The 6,735-nt window shown below is 42.5% G+C and overlaps 1 protein-coding gene across 2 annotated transcripts in view; it reads right to left on the reverse strand.

The window, feature by feature from the left end:
- PRSS35 (serine protease 35) overlaps positions 1-3,528 on the reverse strand; it is a 12,609-nt gene extending 9,081 nt beyond the window's left edge. Inside the window, exon 1 of one of the 2 annotated variants that reach the window (XM_037733966.1) lies at positions 3,361-3,528. The gene's annotated coding sequence lies outside the window, so the exon portion shown is untranslated. Of the gene's footprint in view, positions 1-2,823; positions 3,040-3,360 lie in introns of those variants that run through there. The other variant, XM_017515782.2, reaches the window with a different exon arrangement.
- Between the last annotated feature and the right edge of the window lie 3,207 nt (positions 3,529-6,735).

Raw genomic sequence — 6,735 nt, forward strand, 5'->3', positions numbered from 1 at the left:
AAAAAAAAAAAGAAAAAAGAATATTTGCTTCTAGGACTTAAAACAGAAATGAAAATGTGTTATTTTTAAGAAAAAATATACAGAAATGCAATTTTAAAACTAAAAACAGATGATCACAATAAAGCTTCATGATGGTAGGATGCAATATTGCTAGAGAAAAACAAGAATTAGAACAGGGTAGATAAATTTGTCTATTCAACAAATGCATACCAGGTGCTAACTCTGCCATGCATCATTTCAAAGCCTTTTTAAAGAATTGCTGTGATAGTCCTTAACTATTGAGTTGGACTAGGACATTTTTAAGATTTCTTCCAGCTTTAAAGTTCTAGAGTAAACCACAAATGAGAAAAAAAAAGTAATTTACTCGTCAATGCTTCTCAGGAAAGTTCAATTCCTAGTCATCCAGGGAGGAACTTGCCTGTTATTCATGTTGCTACCACTAGATGGCAAAGTTAGCCTAGTGATGGCAAATCTAAGGCCGGTATTTAAACTGTTTACATTTACCCAGCTGTGAAATAGATTTTATTTTAAAAGCATGTAAGATTCAGCAGTGGTAAAACTTTTAACTGGCTAATAACATACTAAATGGCTGTGACATATGGAGTTTATTACATTTAGAAAACACTCCTACAGGCCACAGAGCCCATCCTGATGAACTGAGGGCTGATAATGCTGTCTACAGCCAGACAATTTTCTGGCAGAGAGTTTTTCAAAAACAGTTGTGGTGCCAGCACACTTCCAGCATGACCTACAGCACTGCGAACTAGTCTCCCAAACGTGCTGCAATTTATGCAACTTCTTTCAATGCTAAGGAAAATCTCAAACCTGCCAAATATTTCACATATGTTTCTCAAATACCTTATAATCCATTCCTAAAGGATAAGCTCTCCACTGATTCTAGGCCGAGAATAAATGGTAAGAAAGTTCAATGACAGTGGGCCAATTTCTATTCAAAATATCATACCATAGCACTATTTTCAAGTTTAGTTTCATAAATAGAGACCAAAAAAATGTCTGCTTAAAAAGTTTGGCAGTCCTTGAGGGAAAGGAAGATGGTAAAGTTACACAGTTGATTATTTTACAGTAACCCACAACTTCTGTTTCTCATCACAATAAAAAACAAAACCTCTCTTTGTTTTGAGGCTATTTTTCCAGGACCTACACATCTCAATTTCTGCAATTCCTGCAATGCTATGGGTAAATCAAATTTGGGGTGAATGACACTAAAGGAACCCCAAGGGAGCTCTCATATTTTGCCTTATGAAGTGCACAGCAAATGGCTCTAGACTTATCTGTATTTTTCCAGTTGGCTTTGACAGCAAATAATATTTCCAAATAGGTATGCCACTTTTTAGGCTTTAAAGCATCTATGGTCACATGTTTCCAGCTAATCCACATCAGTTTTACCTATAAGAAACTTAGCATGCATACTACTAACTTTACTGTTTCCTAACTTTTCCCTCTCAGATTTCTCATCTGCAGAGTTAACTCAGTGCTAAGGGAAGGTAGCTCCATCCTCCCAAATTCTGAGTCTGATCCTACTGTTAAAATGCGATATGCTTGTTGGATATTTGAGCATTGGGCAGAAGAAAATAATTTACCCAATGGTGAAAATTAACTCAAACTAGCAATTGTTTATTTTAACATATAATGAGCACATACTATGTGCCAAGTATATGCTAAACAATCTCACATTTAAAATGTGAAAAAGCTTCTTTAAAGCACACAGGTTTCCCAGCTATCTGGAATAAAAGTGGGGGAGAGTATCCACGTCCACCACTTCTCCCATTAAATGAACTCCTCTAATATTTCCTAATAAAAATAAAATTCCATATGATACTTGGCCACTACTTTCAAGCCTGCATGTCTTATTTGGCAGGGACTTTAACTTTCTCTCTTCTAAATTATAAAGCAGATTCTCAGTATAATTCTCCAGCCAGCAAAATACGACTTTTATAATCTGTGGAGACCAATGTATTTTGGATAAAATAAGAATGAATTTCAGAAGTCAGAAGGGTTAATAAAGGGTGAAAGCCCCCTAGACACAGCACGAAGCTTCTTTTCAAATCAACGACAGTGTAAAAATGTCAGAGCAAATCAAGTGAGAGTGTTTCTACAACTTTTTTTTAAGACATCTGAACTGGTAGTGACAAAATTTCTCCAACTTTTTTAAAAAAAACCTTTTATTATAGAAAATTTCAAGGCTACACAAAAGCACAGAGAAAAGTACTAAAAGAAAAGTGTAACCCCCTTGTAAACCTCACCAGCTTCAACTGTCAATATTTTACCAATATTGTTTCATCCACCCTCACCACCCCACACGCTGTTTTTTTCCAACTAGAATATTTCAAAGCAAGTCAAAAAACTTTTCTATTTCATTTCGCCTCATTTTCTAAACGTTTTCCAATGCTCCTTTTGCTGACCCCTGCAGCCAAGTTTATAAAAGGGCAGAGGGGAGAGGCTAGCTTTCACAGTAACCCTGCCAAAGAGACTTTCCAGGAATGCGTTTTGCACCTTTCTCAATGGCATCTGTTAACAATCATAAAAATAAAGAGGGTCTCCTCTGGTACGGCTTGAGCAGAAAGAATTCCATTTATATTCCAATGCAAACATTGTTGCGCTAATATTAAACTGTGCAGAGGCCGGCCCACAGAATTGTCTACGGGAAGGGTGGTTAGTTTCTTTGAGGACAGAAAGAAAGTGCCAAATTTGATCCTTTTCTTCAGAGCCCTTCAAAGCAGCCCTCCTCGGGTAGATCCTGCCTTTCTCAGGGAAACTTCCAAGTTCTAAGGTCTTGCCCTTTTGAGGGAGCTTCACCTTTACCTGCGAGGGTGGTTCCTTCCCGAGGGCACTGTCAGCTGAGATCAGAGCTCGAGAGGAGGCGGGCGGGGACGCTGCAGCCGGAGCCTCGCAGCCAGCCAGAGGCGCAGGCCGCCCCGCCAGGGCCAGGCCACAGCACCCGGAGCTCGCAGCCCAGACTGCTGAGGAGGAGATTGCGGCGCCGCGCCGGCCGGGAGATGGGAGGGGAATGGGGGCGATGACGCGGGGCGGGCGCGGTGGGATGGGGGGAAGTCGAGGGGGAGGAAGTGGGCAGAGGAGACGCAGAGGGAGCGCCCAGAGGGGATTTCCCTGGAGGAAAGGGGTTGGACCTGGCACCGTCTCGCCCCAGCATTTCTGCCCCCAAGCTGAATTAAGCATTAGGAAAAATTCAGGAGTAGGTTCACAGGAGATGCAGGTCCCTGTGAGAGTATGCACTCCTTTAATAGTCTCAGGAGTTGTTCAGTTAGAGTCTCATTCCCCGCTGCTTGCTGTTGAGAGCCCAGCTGTCTAGAAGAACAGAGGGCACCTCCCCAACCCTACCTCAAGCCAGTCGCCATCGCAGACCTCGCTTCTCTGGATGCACAAGCTGCAGGGTCACCCCAACTTGCACCAGCGCCAAGTACGAGGGCCGCCTCTAGCCCAGGGTTCCCAAGGGCGCCCATTCTAAACACCAGGATGGGGACCCCAGGCTGGGACGCCTGGACCCCCGGGAGCATCCTGCGCTGCCTCCAGGGGGAGTGCGTCAGTTTCCATCTGCAGCGAAAACGCTAGTTTTCTTCTTTGGGCAAGTAAACTTTAAGGCCCTTTCCCGTCTCAGTCCCACCAGCATTCTAACGTCATCCTTTGTCTCTGATTCTCCTCTTTAGGAGAGGTACTCCTTTGGGGAGGGGGCCACGTGAGGGAGGAAGCTGCATTTGTTTAACAACAAATTCTAGTGGGCGACAGGTCTAGGGCAAGAGGCACTGATAGAACAATGAGTACAAAACCCAGTCCTGACCCTAAAGCAGGGAGATCGAGTAAGTGCACAAGTACTTAGGACACGAGGTCTTAGCATGTCCTGTAACACGCACGGTTCTTTAGTGGGTTATTGCATATCTCAAGTTTCTATATACTTTTTAAAATTGTACTTTAGGTTCTGGGGTACATGTGCAGATCATGCAGGATTGTTGCATGGGCACATACATGGCAATGTGGTTTGCTGCCTCCATTCCCCCGTTCTGTGTACTTCTAATGAGATCATAACATACTTAGTATTATCCCTTGGTATACTCAAGGACTGGCTCTAGGCCCTCTTCCCCTCGGCACCCCCATACTAAGATCATCTCATATTCAAGTTCAAATCTAGCTGTGAGCCCTGGGGAACCTACCTATAGGAAAAGTCTACCTTCTGTTTAAGCAGTTCTGCCTGCAAATACTGTTTTCTATCTGCTTTTGGGTGAAAAAAAAAAAATCTGTACAAGGACCTGTGTAGTTCAAATATGTGTTGAAGGGCCAAATATATACACAATTTCATTGCTGTTTTCTCATTTAGCATTGTTAATATATGCGTTTATCCATTTATTAAAATCTTTTGGTAATTTTTACCAGTTAGAATTAGCTCTGAAGCTCTCTGTTTCACCAGTTAGATCATAATAGTTGTATGCACCTTTGAATCAGCATCATCTACCACTGGGCCTGGCATATAGCAGCTGATTACATGTGGAACTGAAAAGTCTGCTAGTCAGATGGAGTGTGGAGAAGTCACAGAGAAAGCCCAGCACTCAGAATGGGAATCCTGCCTGAGACTAAATAGCTGTGTGCACTGGGCCTCAGTTTCTTCATCTGTAAATTGAGATGGTTGAGCTGGAGGAGTTCCAAGGCCTGCAGCTCTCAAACGTTTTGGGATTCTAACATCGTATAAATCCAGAGGGATTCAGTGTGGACCCAGGTCTGATTCCTTCACTTTATTCAGCATTCTCCACCAGCATCACAGAAAGCAGACTTCCAGGGCTCTCTCATTTTCCTGCCCTGTTTCCTGAGCCTTTGACCCCAAGCCCTCTTGCACCCTATTTCTGCATCCATTCAATGTTGTCTTATCATCAACTTGATGGTTTTCAAAATTTATTGCTTTACTTCATCTGTTCCTGATGCTTCATATTTACTATTTCTCTAGTTCTAGGTTTCTGGTGTCCTCTTTATTTTTTTAAAAAAATTCATTAAATTTTTTTGAGACAGGGTTTTCAAGTTCTCACTCTGTCACCCAGGCTGGAGTGCAGTGGCAGGATCATAGCTGACTGCAGCCTCGAATTCTGGGCTCAAGCCATCCTCCCACCTCCACCTCCCAGGTAGACAGGCACATGCCATCTCATCAGCTTTTTAAATTATTTCTTTTGTAGAAGCGGGGTCTTGCAATGTTGCCCAGGCTTGTCTTAATGTGCTGGCCTCAAGTGATCCTCCTGCCTCAGCCTCTCAAACTGCTAGGATTACAGAGGTGAGCCTCAAGGCCTGGCCAGAATTCTGGCTTCTTTTAATCAGGATTCCTTCTCCTGGCCTGGTCCAGCCTCTCATGGCTAAGGAACCCATATATAAGAAAAGTCTGCCCTCGGTTTAAGCAGTTCTGCCCGCAAATACTGTTTTCTATTGCTTTTGGGTGAAATACCACAGTATGAGCGATTCAGACACCCATACCAAACTATATTCTCAACCCATCAAATTCCTCATTCTGGTCTTACAATGATGGTCCTATGACTTTCCAGTGCTCCTCAACCAGCTTTCCACATGGGATTGAACACTTGGTATAATATGACTCTTACCATTTAAGGAAATAATGCATTATAAGAAATGTTATCAGTTAAAAAAAATAAACTCATAACAAAGTTTCTAGCCATATTTCCCCAAGCTCCTAGACTTTATCTTCAATTATTGTGACTATTGTGGCCAAATATTTTATCAAATTACTTTAATACAACCCAAATTCTTGGTTAATGCACCAACAAAATTGATAATGATCTGTCCTTTGACAGGCCCCCAGCTTAATGGGGGCATTTGCATGATTCTCTAGAAATGGAACCAAGAGGCCTAGAACACATCTCCTGTCACATTTCAGGTCATGAGAGGTCCAGTGGCCTCTATAGAAGAGACACGGTGACTGCTGTCAGGCCTGGCTATGATTAAGGCTATACTACTTAGTCATTTTTTCTAGACTTGATTTCCCAAGAGGCTGAGACCAAAATAGAAAACCCTCTATTCAAGACTAAATCTTATTTATCACGGAAATGTACTTGGAAAGTTTTAGCTGTGGAAAGACAGGAAGAGGAGCTGTTTCATGGTCCATGCTGAAGGCCTAAGTGATGGCTCAGCCTTCTGGAGGGACCTGAATTGCTGTAGCTGTAATCATCCTGTTAACTTTTAATCCCAAAGTTTTATTAAAACCTTGTTTGTTATTCATTGGGTGGTATGGTTCTGCTTGTTTAAAAACCTAGGGGTCCCTTGGTTAAGGCAGACTGAGAAAATTAAGTAGATGGAATAAGAAAAAAAGATAAGGTAGCATTTGTCCTCAAATTAGACATATTCTGATAGAAGCCACCTATGATCCGCAAATGTGAGGAACAGTTGCTGGCACACCACAAACCTGCAAAACCATTGGCTTTCTCTATCTTTCTGGGTGGCCCAAGGAAAAGCAATGGTATGTTCCCCCCAAAATCTGAAAATTGGGTGCCTCATTGCACCCCCTCTTCCATTTAGACCTGTTCTTTCTGATAAGCAGTGTTGGTCTCTCTCCTGCATTTGTGCCAGTACTGGTCGTGGGTACTTGCCACACTGTTTCAGAATTATTTTTTTCCATCTCTGCCTCTCAAATAGGACAGCCTCAAGGGCAGCAAAACTTTTATATCTCCAGCACTAAGTGCAGTGCCTGCAACTTAGATGTTTAACAAA

The sequence above is a fragment of the Cebus imitator genome, unplaced genomic scaffold (assembly GCF_001604975.1).
Source record: "Cebus imitator isolate Cc_AM_T3 unplaced genomic scaffold, Cebus_imitator-1.0 Scaffold558, whole genome shotgun sequence".
NCBI classification, from domain to species: Eukaryota; Metazoa; Chordata; class Mammalia; order Primates; family Cebidae; genus Cebus; species Cebus imitator.